Raw genomic sequence first — 18,589 nt, 5'->3', positions numbered from 1 at the left:
TAGGAGGGACTGTCACATATTTAGACTTCTTCTATATATCTTCTTTTCCCACTTGAACATTTCTACTTCATATAATACATGCACATGACACATCTGGTGCATCTGAAACATGACAGTATCACTGTGCATCATAAAAATATGCATGTGTATGCATTTCCAAACAAGAATTCTTGAAGAACAAGGTATCACTGTAGGGAATTAGGAATGACCTAAGATTTTTCTGGTGCTAGAAAGCACCATATTTACAGAGCAGCATATTATATTTGATCTCAAATTAACACCAGCAGAGAATTGAGCCATGCTTATCAAACAATTCTCCAAGAGAGTGAAGTTTGAGATAGTGAAGTCTATCGTGTAACCCTCTACCTAGACGGCTTTCGCAGAGGAGCACAGGTATGGATTGCATTGAATGTTAAGGCTCCAAGTAACAGGCACAGCAAGGTAAGTGGAAGGGACAGGATGGAAAGAAAGGGTGCAACAAAGCCAATTCAGTAGTCTGCTCAAGAGTAGTCTGTGTCCATATGTATGCATTTGTTTGCCTCTACATTGTGTATGATCCCCTCTGTTGGGAAAGAAGTAATAACTCCACAAGCATAAGAAAGATCAGCCAAACAATAAGGGAAAGACAATCACTTTTCCCCACTATAGATAGCACCGTCAGCTTTAAGGAAAGCAATATTTTTATATTACCTATGCAGAATCCCAACTTTCCTCTGACTCACTGTAAGGTCAGCAATTGCCTTAATCTCAGGGCTCAAACAGTAGAAGAGAAGCTGTGGATCTGTTGAAAATACATGAGCTAGAGAGGGACCAAATGAATGAGTCCTATGTATAACACATGAGATTTGACAAGCTGTAGTAGCTGCTGCTAAATGATTCACAGTCCTAAGAGAATCAAGCTGACAACTTCAGGAATCTTTCAGAGAATTTCTGCTTTTGTCAGCCAAATCACAAGAATTTCTAAAGCGTTTCAAAGAAAATGAGCAGAGTTAGTCAAGACCAAGTAACAGTAAGAGTAACATGAGTGGCACTTGAGGATCAGAGTTAAAAAGAATTAAGAGGTAAAACTTTTAACATGATACATTTAAATCAACTTCTCATCAGTTAAACAGAGGGCAATCATAAACATAAATAGAAAAATATAAATTAAAAAACCTGTCCTTATGGCTCTTTGGGTAGAGGCATAATGTATGCTGTCATCTGAGATGACAGCAGAACCAGAGTTGTTAATCTGTGCTGATGAGAAACACAATGTATGTTAAAATAATAGTCAAAAACACCATCACCTAAAAATGTGTCACAGACAACGTTCCTTAGCAGCTAGTTTTCTAATCCACTCTACTGAAAGAAGCTTCTCTGAGTGCAGCACTGCATGTCATCTCCTACATTCCTGGTTAACGTGACCTTGACATGAGCTTTTTTATCACAAGCAATAGTTATTTATACATAAGGGTAAGGGCTGTACATTTTGAAAGAAGATGGTTCTTCAGATATCTGCTCTTGAAGGGTTCCTGCAATCACTTGTCATCTCAGGGCAGAAAGGGTCACTAATAGATTTGCCAGGAAAAAAAAAAAAAAAGTATTTTGCTTCAGGTATAACTACTGTTAACTTACCCTAAAACAGAATATAAACATACAGGAATCTCAGCTCATCTTGTGTTTAGAAATGCACATGGAAATACGTATGCCTCTGAAATCCAGAATACCTCTCCTTCCTACAACACCACAAGGAGAAATCAAGTCTTAATTCAGCATTGTATTTGTTAAATTTATGTGCATCATTTATATTCCTTGTTTCCAGGAACCAATGTCTCACTGCTTTGGCCAGCCAAATATCCAAGCCACTTCTCAGTATAACCTTCCTGCCACAATTCAACCGACAACTACATAGCTTTATTCAAATGTAAGGGACTTCCTAGATAAATACTTGATTGAAGAACTATTCAGAGACCTGGGGAAATTATACTAATGTGCTGGTTATGTGTAGTGCGGACGGCTACAGTGGCAGCTTCTGTGAGGAGCTACTAGAAGTTTCATCTTTGTCTGGCAGACCCAGCCAGGTCTAGGGCAAACTCGCTGCTGGCCAGGGCTGAGTCAATTGGTGACAGTGATAAAGCCTATGTGATAATGTATTTAAGAAGGGGGAAATTAAAAAAAAAATAATGTGGAGAAGCTGAAGCAGGGGCAGAGTCGGGGAGGCGCGAGCCTTGTGGGCCTTGCAGCCCTCACCCTCTGGCCTCCAACTGGGCCCAGCTCAGCCTGGCCAAGAGAAGTGAAGAGAGGAGATGTGAAGAGAATATGAGGTGTGTGCCTGAGTTAATTGTGAAGAATTTCTTGTAAGAGGAAACGGCTGCAGACATCAAGCACATTGCTCCTGGCTGAGATTTCCCCTGCAGCCCATGGCGCAGCCCATGGTGGAGCAGGCTGTGCCCCTGCAGCCCATGGAGGCCCACGGAGGAGCAGAGATCCACCTGCAGCCCATGAAGGACACATGCCGGCGTCAGGCGGATGCCTGAAGGAGGCTGTGGCCCATAGAGGGTCCATGCTGGGGCAGCCGTTCTGGAGGGACTGCACCTCGTGGAAAAACGACCCATGCTGGAGCAGTTCATGAAGGACTGTAGCCCATGGGAGGGACCCCACGCTGGAACAGGGGAGGAATGTGTGGAGTTCTTCCCCTGAGGAGGAAGGAGCGATGGAAAACAACATGTGATGGATTAACGGCAACCCTTATTCCCTCCCTGTGCTGGGGGGAAGGAGGTTGAGATAATTAATAGTTTTCCCCAGGTCGAGTCTGTTTTGCCCATAATGGTAACTTGAATGATCTCTCCCTGTCCTTATCTCAAACTTAGAGCTTTTTTTCTTATATTATCTTATATTATCTCTCCCCCATTCTCTCAGAGGTTGGGGAGAGTGAGTGAAAAACTGCGTAGCCTGGTCCCAAGTGGGACTAAACTACAGCAACTAATTACACCCAAAACAATCACTTCTGCCCATCTACAAATTTAAGTAAAACAGCTTAACATTTTCATTAAAAGGGGGAAAATGAAGTAAGTAAACAGAATAACAAGAAATAATTCCTGAAGTATAACTAAAGCCATAAAATTTCAGAGTCGTTCCCTCTGGGTAAGCAACTGTTCAGCCAGCTGGTTGCTTTGCCTTCACTCCAGTAGCCACCATTCACAGTTTGAGGCTTAAGTCTTCTGTATAGCAAGGTCTAACTTAGGCTGCACTGATCTGTTGGTGCAAATCGTCTCAGCCAGGTGCTCATGCTGCCAGCCATGCCTCGTGCTGCTACTCCCATCAGCAGCTTCCATCAGCCATGCTTTGTATCCAAAGCTCCTCTATATTTTTCTTTACCTAAAATTATTTGGCTATTTGATATCTTAGAAACATGCTTACTGTGTTGAGAAAGGACCAGCATCTTCACTTCTTCAGCATCTTGTGTCTCACACGGTCTTCAGCATCTTGTGTCTCACTGGTCACAGTCCCCTGTGCCTTTTCTAGACTTTACATGTTTAGATCAGTGGCCTACACTTTTTATTTTCTTTTTCTTTGTTAGAAATGCATCTTAAACATACCACCATGTCTCAAGCAACATAGTCATGTTTCAGATCTGCTTGTTAATCCTCTTTGTGACTTCTCCTTTCCACCAGACACATACCAACAAACTGTATCTTTTGACCCTGGTTCCCTCCAGATCCTGGGGAGGGTTGAAGACAGGGATTTTGCATTTGCTTCTTAAGGTTGGCTCTCAGTCTTTCAGCCACTGCTCTTAAAACATTTGTCCTTCTTTTTGTTACCTGGGGCTTTCACATGAAGCAGACCAATGCGCTGCAGAGCAAGCATATGATTCAACAGTCCATATGCATATGCACTCGCACCCAGATTCCTGAGTAAGTTGTCTAAAACAAACAGATTATCTTCATTAGTTATAGACAGATTAATCCCTGCCTGGCCCATATTGCCTTTGGAATTATCCTCTTTCACCCATTAAGTCTGTGTTTTTCAGATTTGTCAAAATCGTGTATTAACTAAAAACATGCTTGCAAGGCAAAAGTTATTTTAAGTTGCTGAAACAGGAAAATGAGATAGAGTAAAGAACAAAGGAACAGAAGTCAGAAGCAGAAAGTTAAGTCAAAAAGGAGGGTTTGAGTGGGAAAAAAAACAAACAACAAAACAGTAAGATCATTTTTACCTTGCACTGTTGTAAGAAAGTAAGCCTGCTCTTGTTGACCTTGCGATGCTATGGAAGAGCTTTTTCGGTAAACAATATTTGATATTTACCATCAGACTCTCAAAGGGAAACTCTCTGTGGGTATTTGAATCTCCTTTTGCTTTTCCTAAACTTGTCAGTGAAGAAAGATATTAGCCACCATCAACACAAAAAGATAAAACTGAATCCATCTAACTCATTCCTAGTAAATGCAGTCTTGAGAACAGATGTTCCTTCTCTCCCATTTACACACACACACAACCCTGGTGACAGCAATACTTAGGTGAGCAGGAACAAATTTTTTAGTAAGCAAAGTTAAAAGTCATCTAACATGCAAAATTGCCTTGCCTCAATCACATAAAAGTCATCCCCTATTGATGGGCTTAAAAAAATGTAAAAAATCAACTACCTCTAAAATATGTTTAAGTCTCCACATTTAGGTATGCACAGGAGGTCCAGTTAACTATGTATTTATGTATGTATCTTTGCATTCGAAAGTTTTTTCAGAGCTTTCGTTTTCTGTAACTAATTTAAAAACATCACCTTACGTTCAACCATGGCACACTTGATAGCAAGGACTACTGTAGAGTTGTATCTTGTACACTGAAGTTATGACTAATACAAGATGCTGATTTAACAAGTTGAAAAAGATATAGCAAGTCTATTTTTATTCCACAACAATTCAGCATTTGTTACCAAGAAAGGTATGTAAAGGAATAAGTGAATATATTTATTTGCTAACACTGCTGGAGGAAGAGAGAGTTGACTTAAAGAATAAAATCACTAATAATGGTCATTCCTTTTTCCTAAACAATGCCAGTATTTCAAACTCTTAGTATTGCACAAAGCCTAGGAAGCAACTCTGTTCCTAAAATAATTTATTCCAAATAGAAAAGTGTTTCAATATAGCCAAGTCTCATAAAAATGGAAAATTTAAAGTCACAAATTTGAGACGTACATTTTTCAATAAAATAATCTGAAAGATTTTTTTTATGTATTGACATAAACACTCATTTTGTTGCAAGACTGGAAGATAAAATAAAATCTGTTTCATGTTTCCCCAGCTGGAAAATTACAAGCAAAATGTGAGCACATATCTGGGAAAAGCTGACTTTGAATTTTGACATTTTCTAGTTCGATTTAAGACAAATTCTGTGGACAAGGCTCTCTCTCCCAGCTTATTCTTTCTTTTTTTTTTACCCCCATATTTAAATCAATTTACTTGGTCTTACTGGTTAAGTCCTGTCCAGTTTCCTAAGCCAGTTATCTGGAACTGGGGAGCTGGATTCTTACTTCTGTGTAAACTTCCTAACAAGTAGGTGAAGGAAGAACTAGGTGATAGTAACTCATTAGGTGAGTTTCTCCCACACCTTATTGAAATTTATTAGAATCATCTTATAAATGATGTTCTCACATAAATGAATGAATATCATCTTGGGTTTAATGCTTCTCAGTTGATGCTGGGAAATATGAAGATGGACTGTGGAGTTTGGGGCACATTTTAGTAGCCTGACACAGTTCCAATGTTTAGTTCTAGTTAGAATTCAGCCAGGACTAAATGTTCTTCACAGCTCCCTGGAAGGGTTTAATCTAAGAGGCATGCATATGCCCACACACTTCTAGAATTAGGTATGTTAAAACATTACAGCCACAAATATTTCTGCTTCTCAGTGGCTGGAGTACTTCTTTTATCCAATAGCTCAGTGGGTAAATCACTTGTTCAGGAAAGCACTATGTAATGTAGCCTCTTCAGCCTGAGGAGGTTGAAATTTATATATTTCCCCACAGAAAGAACATCCTAGGCATACACAAGCTGTCTGGTGTGAGATAATTTACCTTCCCCCTGAAGCTGTGCCATTTAGTAAATAGTGATTCATGATTTACTGGACCAGAAAGAGGACTGACTCATTGCATGAGTACAACTTTCTCCTCTGGGGATAAAGACATTCCCTTGGGAGAATACCTCAACCTCTTCACTCAGACTATGTGCAGAATATTGTTCAATTGGATGAAAGTATGATGGCCTGCTGCCAACATATACTTGACCTTACCTTGGCCTGTATAAGGCCAAGAGCTAGCTTGACCTTACCCATCAAAACATCAGCTGAGCCTGTGACATTACTGCTAATAATACTGTTATGAGAAAGAAAAACACAGGAAGTGATTCATAACGGAATGCTGCCCACTGAGCATTAAATGTAAGAGAGTCCTCAGTAGTCTCATTCAAAAACTGCAGTGCTTGTGGTAGGCTGGCCCCAGCTAGGAGCCACCCAGCAGGATGGAGAGAGAACTGGAAGGGTAAAAAGTGAGTAAAGTCATGGTTGAGATAAAGACAGTTTAATAAGTAATGAAAAAAAGATAAAGCAATTGCTCACCACCAGCAGACCAGACAGTTCCCAAGCAACAGCTACCTCAGAAAAAAAAAACTCCCCCTAGTTTTTCTTGCTGAACATGACTTCATATGGTATGGGATATCCCTTCAGTCAGTTGGGGTCAGCGGCCCTGCCTGTGTCCCCTCCCAGCCTCTTGCCCACCCCCAGCCTACTCACTGAGGGGGTAAAGTGAAAAACAGAGAAAGCTTTGTTTTTGTCCAAGGACTGTTCAGCAATAGCTAAAACATCAGTGTGTTACCAACAGTGTTTTGGTCACCAGTCTAAAATACAGCATCATATGAGCTGCTATGAAGTAAATTAGCCAAATTTTCCATCCCTCGCCAAACCCAGTACATGCTGAATCAGCTCAGACTGCTTTTAGGCTCCTTTGGATTTCTGTCTCCCTACATTTGCCTTCTTTCACACAACTAGATGCATAAACGAGCAGAACAACCTCAGGACCTTCAGTCCACTAAACTGACTTTTCTATCCTACTTCTGAAGACTTGGATGTTCCGTTGCTACTTTAAGATGCTGCATCTAGCTGCTATAAATCAGGATTTCCTTTTAGTAAAACCGTCATCATATCCATGGAGCACAGGGATGCTATGAGATGAGAAATACTAACAAGTGGAATGGCTGAGGGCATATTAGCACACCTGGGTTATTCTGCTGCTACCACTGCAGCCCAGGGCAAAAGTAACTTAATTCTTCACTTTCTGTATGCCTACAAAGAGTTCATTTTTTAAAAGATGCACTATATATAAGCAGTAGATGAACATGGCACAGGAAGACCACGTATTATGTTAAGAACAACATGGAAAGAGCTCATTCTGAACCAAATCAATACCTACCCTGCTCCTTGCAGTGGGGTTGCGCTAGATGACCGTTAAAGGTCCCTTCCAACACAGACTATTCTATGATTCTACATCAAAAATTTCTCCTTATCTCCAAACTTTGAGAGAATTTACAGCTGGAGGCAAGTGCTGCAAATTCCACCATCTGACTTATTTATAACCTGCACCGAGATCTTGGTAACTGGAGCTCTACAGCTGCAACACATGACACAATCATTACATGAGTACAAAATGATCGAAAACAGTCACAGCTTAACAGTGGTGCAAAGCTGTCAGCGCAGGCTGCAGACCAAATGCTCACCCCATTTCAATTCCTTTAGTGGCATTTTGGCACTGCAGCCAGACCAATACCTGTAGCACATAAGGAAGCTTTGAGTGGGACCAGCCCAACTTGAGAAGGGACAGCCCTCCTCCCCAGAGGAAGGAGGAGAGCATGTTGTTACACTTTTGTGCTTCAGCTGACCTCTGCGTGCTCTGCCAGCTCTCAGGAGGTCACCTGAGAGAAAGGCACCCCAGGCCACAACACATAATTATTTACAGTGGTAGCTTACCATGGCTGCAGCCCAGCAATGGGCAAGCATGGCATAGATCTGTTGTTGGCTTGTTGGCTCTGGGCAAGTTAGGTCTGGATCAGGCCTAGAAGTGTTCTCTGACTCCATAAATAATAATCTGATTTTCAGGTCTTGCCAAACAAAAGAACCAGGAAGACTGAAGTTAACATTAATTCTGGCACACATCTGCAGAAGAGACTTGTCCTTTCAAACTTAGTAACCTTGCCTGCATTCCAGTATCTTTTTACAGAACACATTAAATTTGACTAGATGACCTTAAAAGGTCCCTTTCAACGCAAACCATTCTGCAATTCTATGATTACAGAGCCTGCATCCCATGTGATGCTACACTGCTAATCAAGCCAATTTTAATTTTTCAAGTAGGATTTCCTGAGACACGCTATCTTGTATTTCAAGATATATTGAGGATATTCCAATCATTCATTTTGTAATATCGTCAGTAAAACCAGATCTTCCTAGGCAAACAATTGCTGTCTATATTATAGTGCATATTGATTAAATACATAATTTAGAATATTAAATGGGCAATAAAACAATAAATAGTTCTTTTCTAGGAGGAGATATTTTCAACATGCAAGATTGTTCTATCCTGATTTAACTTAGATACAAATATCCAAGACAAAAATTTGCTATTTTACTGATTAGTATGTCCTATGATATGTTAATGAAGATATTTTTTTTTTTTCATTCCTTATAGGATGCGACTATGAACATAAGGTATGATGGACAAACCCTCTGGGATGTGATATGCTTCTAGCTGAGTGCAGTCTGATGAAAGGATATTGCTTTTTTCAGACTATAGGATCCAGCCTGAGCTGGCGTTCCTGAGCACAGGAAAGCTACATACTACTGTCTAGATCCACCCCCCTGCCCCTCTTTGGTTGCATTTGCTTACCAGGTGCCCAGTTCTCTCCTGTGCTTTACAAAATGAATACCTGATGCCCGTACGTGGCATACAGGAAGAGAGGATATACATCCAGTCGTGACAGCACCCAGCTTGCAGAGGTGTTTGCGAGGAGAGTGTGTTGTTCCTTTTACACTTCTCGCCCCAAAGCATGACACAGATCTGACTATGCAGCCACCATGCCTAGGGCCTGGCCCTCCACTCCATTTCACATGTCATGATTGTGCAATGGAAATCAATGAAGTTACATAGACAGAAAATTGGTGAAATAGAGACTGGCCCTCACTCCCTGAAGGGGCTTCAGTTCACTGGTGGGAGAAACAACCCTTGTAAATACATTTGTCAGTTTGAAGTAACAAGAATTCCTCTATGTCAAAACATTAAGATTTGATTAGGCTTCATTCCACCTTTACAAAAATATTACTGTATATTTTTTCTGTATTAAACAAGATTTTGAAGTCATAGGTATACAAAACATTGTGTGTGGTTTTTTACACTCACTGCATTTGAACATGTTATCTAAAAAGATCTCTCTTGGCTGAAATAGCCAGAATATCCTTTTTCAAAGATGCCTAAGGTTGGGAAGATTGCTTCAATAGAAACCATTCATATTCCTGCCTGCCAGAGTTTTATCCCCTATTAGCCAGGTCCAGCCTGAAGCAAAGCTAGAGCCAAGATAAAAATCTTGACAAATTAAAATGGCTTTTGAATGCGAAGATCTTTTTTTTTTTAAGTGTATATATATATTTTGCAAGAGCCCAACACATTGCAGAAATTGCCAGAAACAAACGTTTAACAGCTATAATCATTAACCACAGGAAGCTGTTGACGTTTTTCAGGGGGACAGAGCATCTGCTGAGCCGTACAAGTAGTTTACAGCAAGCACGCTGAAAATACACCAGAGTCTAATACATTCCGAGAGAAGAAGCCATGTCCACTTATGCAAATTAGCATGTATTACTGCTAGATTTATTTATTTACTTATTTATTTTTTGTAGGACACCAGTCTGTATCGCAGCATACATTTGGTGGGGTACCAAATGCCCTCTGCTTTCCCCTGACTTGAACAGCAGCGGCACACAGTTCGCATCCTGAAGGAGAGTTCAGTGCGTGTCCAAGTGCCCAGTGAATTACTGGCTTCATCTAACACGGCACAGCCGCTTCACATTCTGTTTATAGACGCATCATGGTGATGCATAGACCTTGCCAAAGGGAGAATTATATAGCAACACTCTTTACAGTTAAAGAAACTTAGCTGAAAACACAGGTATATAGCAAATCGGTCTCCTATTTCATTGTGATGCTTCCACTAACTAGTTTTACTAAAAATAAGGTGTAATTAAGTCAGGTATGATGTGGCCCTTTAAATACATCTTTACGCATCTCTCTATTCAGCTTCACTAATGAAATAATAGATTTTGATTAATTTTAAGAATTAGTTACATGAGACAGCTTCACTTCTGTCACATGAGAAGGATTACAAACAGGTTGTGGCTGAACTTGCACTGCAGCCTCTCACCGTTGTGCACCACCCCAGGGAACCATCCCATCATCATCATAACCACTGCCCTCCTCTCAGTATGAAGGGAGATCAGGGCTAGCATGCCACGGGGAATTTTCTCCTACGATCATTGAACTCAGAATGTGTTGGTCAGACATGAAAGAGGGGAAATGGATGCAAACCAGCCTGATCTCCTCAGTATCCATAGGAATACCAAGAAGCTGCAGGCTGTCCGTGCACAGGCAGGACTACGATACGGATGTTGTCATGAAACTGCACAATTGTTGGCACAGTCTCAACCTGATTGTTGATGCAGTCCATCAACAGTGCCTGGAAAACAGAAAACAGATGAGCTGAGTTGGTTAAGTCGTATTTCCCTTCACATTTTGTTAGGGCAAAGAGTACAATCCGCTTTCACTCCTGATGCTCTCCTGTTAAGTGAAGGGATAACAGCTTGTGTAGGATTCAGTGCCAGTTTTAATAAGGCAAAAGGATTCAAATTTCTCTTCACTGTAATTGAGCACAAGCTGGCTTGTCAGGAATACTGAAAAGGTACCAATGACCTGATAAAGTCCATTGTTCATGCTAGGACGTGCACCCTTGTCAAAGCTGCAACTTTTTCACAGGCACACCGATTCCAACCAAGTTAATGGGAAGAGAATCGCTGTGCACTGGCTCTGTGCTCACATCAAAGTAAACCACATTAAAAACGAAACCTTCTGTTACAATTCACAGAACTTCTTAAAGCTCTTCCTAACTCCACTGTAGAACAAAACCAAATTAAAAACCTATGAAAGTGTTCAGAACATGGAGCATTGCTAATCTGCCCAACACTTTAAACTCTGCACAATGGTTTCAGCTTTTGGAAAGTTATGTGTATCCCGGCTTCTTTCACTACAGTGAAAGATTTTTTTTTATTTCAAAGAAAGATTTTCACAGAACATCCCTCTTTATTTCCTTCTAAACAAAGCAGTCTAAACAATTCTAAACAACCCAAGCAATTCTAAACAATCTACCTACTCAAAACACTGATTAACACCCTCCTTTTAAACAATGAAACACCACTCTTACCTCAATGCAGTCCAATGTTTTATCCTGTAGACCTGTCAGCCACCTCATTCTTTGACCTTTTTTGTCTTGAGGCAGTTTCATGTCGAAGTGCTTGGGTAAAAGAGTATAACAATGCCATCCCAATAAACAGTAGGCAGGCCATCTCACCACCTGAGCACCAGCACTGTGGCAAGCACCATGCTACACTGTAATGAGATTGAGTTGCAGAAGAAGAGTTCATGAAGTGCTGAGTGCTTATGAGACTGGAAATCCTATGGTGATGTTTCCAAGAGTAGACACGCATTATCGATGTGTTCTTACAAGTATTTTGATATTCTTTCTCTCCCCATGCAGCCTCATAATCAGTAACCACTTGCACCATCCTAGGGGCATGGCCTGAGTCAGCCGAGGGCCATAGTGCTGAGTCAGTTGGAATGAGTCTTGATTGCCCCACTGTACATCTCCTACATTAGCTTTCCCTTAAAAGGCTCCCACTTAGGTCCTGCTGTTTTATAGTTCTGCTTGGATCTTGTTATTTCTTAATTCAGATAAAGCACACAGAAGGGTTTGGTTTTACTTCAAGATATGTTTTACAGAACCGTACTTGAAACCAGCATTTGCTTTTATTGAAATAATTCACATCGTAACTTTTAGTCTGAGTGAAAAAGAGCATAACATTTCTACAGTGCTGAAATACAGCATCTTTTTATATACAGGGAAAGAAAAAAAAAGTGCTGTTCCACCATAAAGACTTATCATTCAAATGTTTGTTTTATTTTTCCTCAGTATAAACGTATTTTTCCTCAGTGTAAGTACCTCCCTTTCCTGAGGTTCAGTGTACAGTGGGGTATTTTGTACAACTTAAGTCTCATTCAAGCCCTCTGCACATAATGTGCAGAATGTGACCCAACAGTAATGAGCAAGAATCCTTCACATTGAGAGTGGAGGACTTTTTGCTCAACTTCTTTTTACAGGTACTAGACACTGGTACCTATATTCAAGAATGGCCTTCACTAAAGGGAGTTAGGAGCTGTGAAAAAAAAATCAGTGGGCTATTGTCACAGTTCATCTTGTGTTCTTCACAGCACTTAGGCCAATCCATTTTAGATCCTAAGCATTTTGATCCACAGCCTACTACAGGTGAGCTCAACATTTACCAGGGTCTGCATAAGAAAGGTACTGGCTCTGCCTCTGCTGGTCCATCCGGGCACAGCTGGGCCACAAAGCTGAGCTACAGCTGGCCCGGGGAACCCCATGGTGCATCTCTCTGTGTTTCTAGTGCTATCTAATTCCCTGCCAAGAAAAAGCCAGCTGAGAGAAATCTAAATGCCTTCTGCTATTTCTGGCACAGGGAAGGACTACATGGCATTGTTGCATCCATCTGCATTTTCAGCACTGAACAGCACGTTGTTTATTCCATGTCAAGCATCAGATTTCCCCATATGAAAGGCAGAAATACATGCTTAGCCACAGACACCCTTTTAGACTAGGGAAAGTAAAACAAAATCACAATAAGAACTCCAAGAGGAATCATGCTGGGTCACGTCTCTTACAGTTGTCAACAGTGAGCTGATTATAGAGTGGCTACATGCCTGCTGACAGCAGGATAGTTACCATGTGAAAGTTCATAAAAATAAAGATCCAAAACAACAATTGCAGTAACATTGATAAATCCATTACCCCTTACCTATACATTATACCTTTGGAGTACTGAGGTTCTTGATGAAGGCACTCCCACTGCCAGAAAGATTTTCTACCTGAAATACAGCATGAATTAATACAATTCACAACAACTAGTGGAAATATCAAGGTGTGTCGAGCACTGATATTATTTTTGCTAACTTGTGTAACTCAACCAAATGTATGACTGCATTGCAGCTCCCAGTAATTTCTGAGTGACTAGGTGGGTATCTACTTCTCAGTTTTACAATGTTAGCACATTTTGCAAAATCCTGAACTTCTAACCAAAACATCTGTATAGGGTCACTTACATTAAATTAGTCTTTCTAGTCTCCAGTTAATAGATCCTACTCTACGGGTTCAGAATTAAATATGTGATATCTGTTCTGGTTTCCTGCCTAGGAAACCAGAAATAAATCCTTGGAGCCTTTAAGTACCAAATATCCTACTTGAATCCAAAGGAGCTGATATTTAACATCTCTACACATCCAGAGATGCACATTTTGCACATATGCATGTGTGTATGTACACACGGAACATGTGTAAGCAGTAAATAAAAAATTCAGTTCAATGCACAACTTATTCATATACAGAAGTACATTTTATTGCTCCTTTCCGTTTATTAAGCCATTTTCATGAAAACCCAGAGCCTAAAAAGAGCTCTTGTGGCCCTCACGCAGAGATGTCCGTGCCAAAATCCATTCAACCACTTCACCCCTCTGTCATTTCTCCCTTCATTTGCATTCATTGACACGTAAACAGGGAGGATGTATCCAAGCAAAGTGGCTTATTACTAATTGCACCATCTTCATTAGTACTGCATTATGTGTCTCTCAGCTATAGAGAACTGACAATGCAAAAGACGTCAAGAGCTTATCAAAATGTGCATATAAATATTTGGTCCAATATTCAGCATGAATATACTAGCAGCCTCTGCTTCAACTGTCCAAACTAGAGAAAGGGTCGTTTATCAGCTGCTATCCAGGAACAAAAGGGAAATAGCCTTAATTTCCCAAACACTCAGAGTTATTTACATCATTCCTATGCCCTTTAGGTAATTAGGCATCACTTCAGAATGAGAAATCGTCACTGTGGTACAAAGGTATCTAGCTGTAAACAGAGCCGTCTATGGCACTTCCATTTGTAGAAAAGTCTTAACAACAAAAAGACAGGTAAGGAGAGGTCTTTATCAGAGGCAACCAGAGCTTGAAGGAAATCACTCCATTGACCTGTGGAAAATGGACTCCACAATCTATTAGATTGTAAAGTAGGTATGTTTATTCAGCGCTGGGCAGCACAGGGGATCGCTCCTCCAAACATGTGCAACGTGTTAAGCAACAGTATTTATGCATCATAGACATGCATATTCATAGAATTCCCACGGACTTGGTTATATATTAATTAGGTTTCCGAGAAATCATTATCATAAGTTTCCTCCCACGACAGGTTATTCCCCGGTCTCTGCGTCCATCTCCTGTCTGTGCTCAGGAGTCACAGTCTCTCTGGTGGTCGTTCTCTCCTCCTTATTACTATGTCCAGCTGTCTGTGGATTCAGACCTTTGTCCTGCTTTGTTCTTGCTGCCAGGGTGGTTTCTTGATGACTTATCTTTGCTGGTTCCCAATTTCCTTGGTTATTCCACCCTATCAGTTGGTTCTAAACTTCTTAAGTCCCCTTATCTTGGTTTCAGCCAGTGTGTCTGTACCCCCTCAGGGTGTTCCCATCTAACTTATCTTTGTTCTTGCTAGAGCATCCTGAAAGTATCTTGTTATGTTAAGTTTATGACTGTACTGTTCTTTCTCTCAAGGTTAGTAAATCATTGATCACTATTTATCAGCTTGATTCCTTAGTATTAATCCCTTCTTTCACCATAAGGACCATAGGTACTTCAAACTCATGAGAAAGAATTCCAGACAAGAAATACAAAAATAAATAGGAAGGTATCTTTTCACTCAAGTGTAAGAGCGGGACCGCATCTTACATTTGCTTCATATGTAACTGTTTACAAATGCCTAAATAAAAATCTGACCTCAGTCAGAGTGATGTAAGTGAAGGTATGACATGAAAGTTTGATCAGAATCCAACATGGACTTAAATGAAACCAACACTTATGGATTGTTTTCACAAGGACAAGGATCAAGCAAGGTGGTATTCCAGCAACTTTCAGGGTACACCCCTCTGGAACATCTTCCCATGCAGCCACTGACATGCACCGAGAGCACTTCAGTCTGCAAAGGATCACTTTCCAGGGTGTGTTACTGGCTGTGAGGTAGGACTCATTTCAGCAAGTACAAACCGGCAAGCTCCTTTCCTATGTGCTAATCAAGGGGCTAACACTCTCCATCTCTGGGCAAAGCCTTAGGTTTTTAGCAATTGATACCTGTGAACAGGTGTCGTAGTTCAGCCCCGATCAGGACCAGACTACGCAGTCTCTCTCTCACTCCCCCCACCCTCCGAGAGAACAGGGAGAGAAAATATGAGGAAAAACGGCTCAAGGTTTGAGATAAGGACAGGGAGAAATCCTTAAAGTTACCGTCACAAGCAAAACAGACTCGACTTGGGGAAAACTATTCATTTATTACTACAAATAGCAGGATAATGAGACAGAGAACAAGATAACCTCTCCCCACCCCTCCCTCTTCCCAAGCTTAACATTATCTCTACTACCTTCCCCTCCTGAGCGGCACAGTGGGGAAGAGGGAATGGGGGTTGCAGTCAGTTCATCATACGCTGTTTCACGCCGCTGCTTCATGGTTGGGGGAAGAACTCCTCACATTCCTCCCCTGTTCCATTGTGGCGTCCCACCCATACGCCACAGTCCTTCGTGGAACTGCTCCGGCGTGGGTCATCTCTTCCACGGGGTGCAGTACCTCCAGAACAGCTGTCCCAGCGGGCCCTCCATGGGCCACAGCCTCCTTCAGGCATCCACCTCCCCCGGTACGGGGTCCTTCACGGGCTCCAAGTGGATCTCTGCTCCTTCGTGGACCTCCATGGGCTGCAGGGGGACAACCTGCTCCACCATGGTTGTCACCACAGGCTGCAGGGGAATCTTGGCCAGGAGCAGCATTACTCCTCCCCCTCACTTCTGAACTGACCTTGGCGTCTGCAGCCGTTCCTCACACCAGGCTGGCAGATGTCTCTCAGGATCTTTTTTACATCTTATTCACTTCTCATCTCCTCTCCACTTCTTGCAGCCAGGCTGGACCGAGTCGGGCCCAGTCAGCTGCCTGGCGAGAGGCCAGAGGGTGAGGCCTGCAAGGCCCATGAGGCCTACGCCTCCCCCTCTGCGCCTCTGCCCCCGCTCAGCTTCTTCACATCTTCTCTCCTCTTTTTTTTTCTGTTTTCCCCTTCTTAAATACGTTATCGCAGAGGCGTTATCACGGAACATTCTTCTACCAATCGGCTCGGCTTTGGCCAGCAGCAGGTCCACCCTAGGACCGGCCGAGTCCACTGAACAAAGGGGAGCGACTTCTAGCAGTTTCCTACAGAAGCTACCACCTTAGGCCCCCCCTCACTAACAAAACCACAACAAAAGGACATGGAGAACATGCTGAACCTCTTTTGTACTTTCCACCTTTCTCAGCTTCTCCAGGAGACCAGGGAAGTCAGCACTGGAGCTCTGGCAGAACATAAGTTATTGCAAGTAGCATGTACAACTGTGACCAGCCACAATGAACGAAATGAGTAAACATCCAACTAAATACACTGTTCTTCATCCAAATGTAATTCTACAACTGTATCAAAACAGAATCAGCTGCTCCTGAATCAAAATTGAAAAGCTTTCCCAGAGTAATGAACAGATTTTTGGACTTCAGATCTTTCTTCCACTTTTTTTTCTACTGAATTATATATATATATAATATAGCAATCTGATCTAGTTGAAGATGTCCTTGCTCCTTGCAAAGCAGTTGGACTAGATGACCTTTAAAGGTCCCTTCCAACCCAAACCATTCTATGATATTTTATTGCCACTGAGTGAGAAGCCTCACTGAGCACTTCTTACATGGAACTGAGATCCCAGATGGTATCCTGCTGTACTTTAGGTAATACTTTTGTCTGAGCTACAGTCATTAATAATTAGAAATTAATAGCTCAAGGCACTTATTATCCTGAGAAACCTACCAATCTACTTTTTAATCTTTGAATTAAAGTTCAAACACTTTCCATCATGCAGAAGAGTCTATGCATTCTAGGAAATATTTCAGTCATTAATGTAGCATTTCATTTACTTATGGCCAGCAGTATACTAATTAAAGTCAGCATGGAATCTGGAGATGACTTAGTAGATTTCTTTCTTCTTTTCACTTCCTTAATCTCTGATGGTTATCTTTTATACTGTTAAGATGCAAATATAGATACATAAAATTTTTTTTAAAAGTTTCCTAAAATCTGTTTGTTTTTACTAGGATGGCGTTAACTTTCTTCATAGCAGCTGTATAGTGCTGTGCTTTGCAACTGCTAAAGCAGTGTTGGTAACACACCAGAGTTCTGGCTGTTGCAGAACAGTGCTCACACAGCACCGAGCCTTTCTCTCCAACTTCACCCACACACACACACACCCCCACACAGAGGCCAGTAGGATGGGTGTGGGCAAGAAGCTGGGAGGGGACACAGCTGAGACAGCTGACCAAAGGGATATTCCCTATTATACAATGTTGTGCTACAAAATAAAAGGAAATGGGAACTGGGCAGGATGCAGGAACATTTGTCATGGCATTTGTGTTCCCAAGAAATCATTACACATATTTGAGAGGGGAATGGGAGAGACGTAGGGTGGGTGTTTTGCTGATGGCTGGGGTCAACTCACCACATTGCTCTTTCTGAATGTTTTCTGTTGTTGACTGTCTCCCTTGCCTCGTGTGCATTTCTTTCACTGCATCCAAATCACCACTTAAGTGATCTAGCAAAAGCAATTCCCTGCATAACTTCTCCAGTTGAAAACAGGCCATCTCTGATTTCAAGCTGGTCTTGGTAATGAAGCAAAGTCATCAAAATCCCAGAACAAAAACTAAGCAAACAATCTGAAACAAGGAGTTAATCTGATATATACATATAGATATAATGTTTTCCAAATATTGAACTTAGAAGATTGTTATTTTTTAAAAAAGAAAAAAAAAAAACATGAGAAAAATAAAGTATTTTGTTGAGGGTCAATATCACCCTCCAAGTTTGGTGCAACCTGATGAACTTCTGCTGATAGTGAATTCATCAATATTTACTAGAATAGTATGAAGAACTACTGAACAATTTCAAGAAACTGTTCTTTTACATAGACAAGGTTTTTGCAGTACAAGTGTTTATTATTCCAGAAATACCAATGCAATGATAATTTTGTTTAAACATTTACATAAGTGAGGCCCCAGCTCCATCAGAGCCCACTGTGTTGGGAAACAAAGCTTCTTGATTATAATAGTCTGCTTCTGCCCTGCATCGCTGTTGTGCA

This window comes from Chlamydotis macqueenii, chromosome 2 (assembly GCF_036417535.1).
Source record: "Chlamydotis macqueenii isolate bChlMac1 chromosome 2, bChlMac1.mat, whole genome shotgun sequence".
Taxonomy (NCBI): Eukaryota; Metazoa; Chordata; class Aves; order Otidiformes; family Otididae; genus Chlamydotis; species Chlamydotis macqueenii.
The sequence above is the reverse complement of the archived record's forward strand: the minus strand, read 5'-3'. Positions refer to the sequence as shown.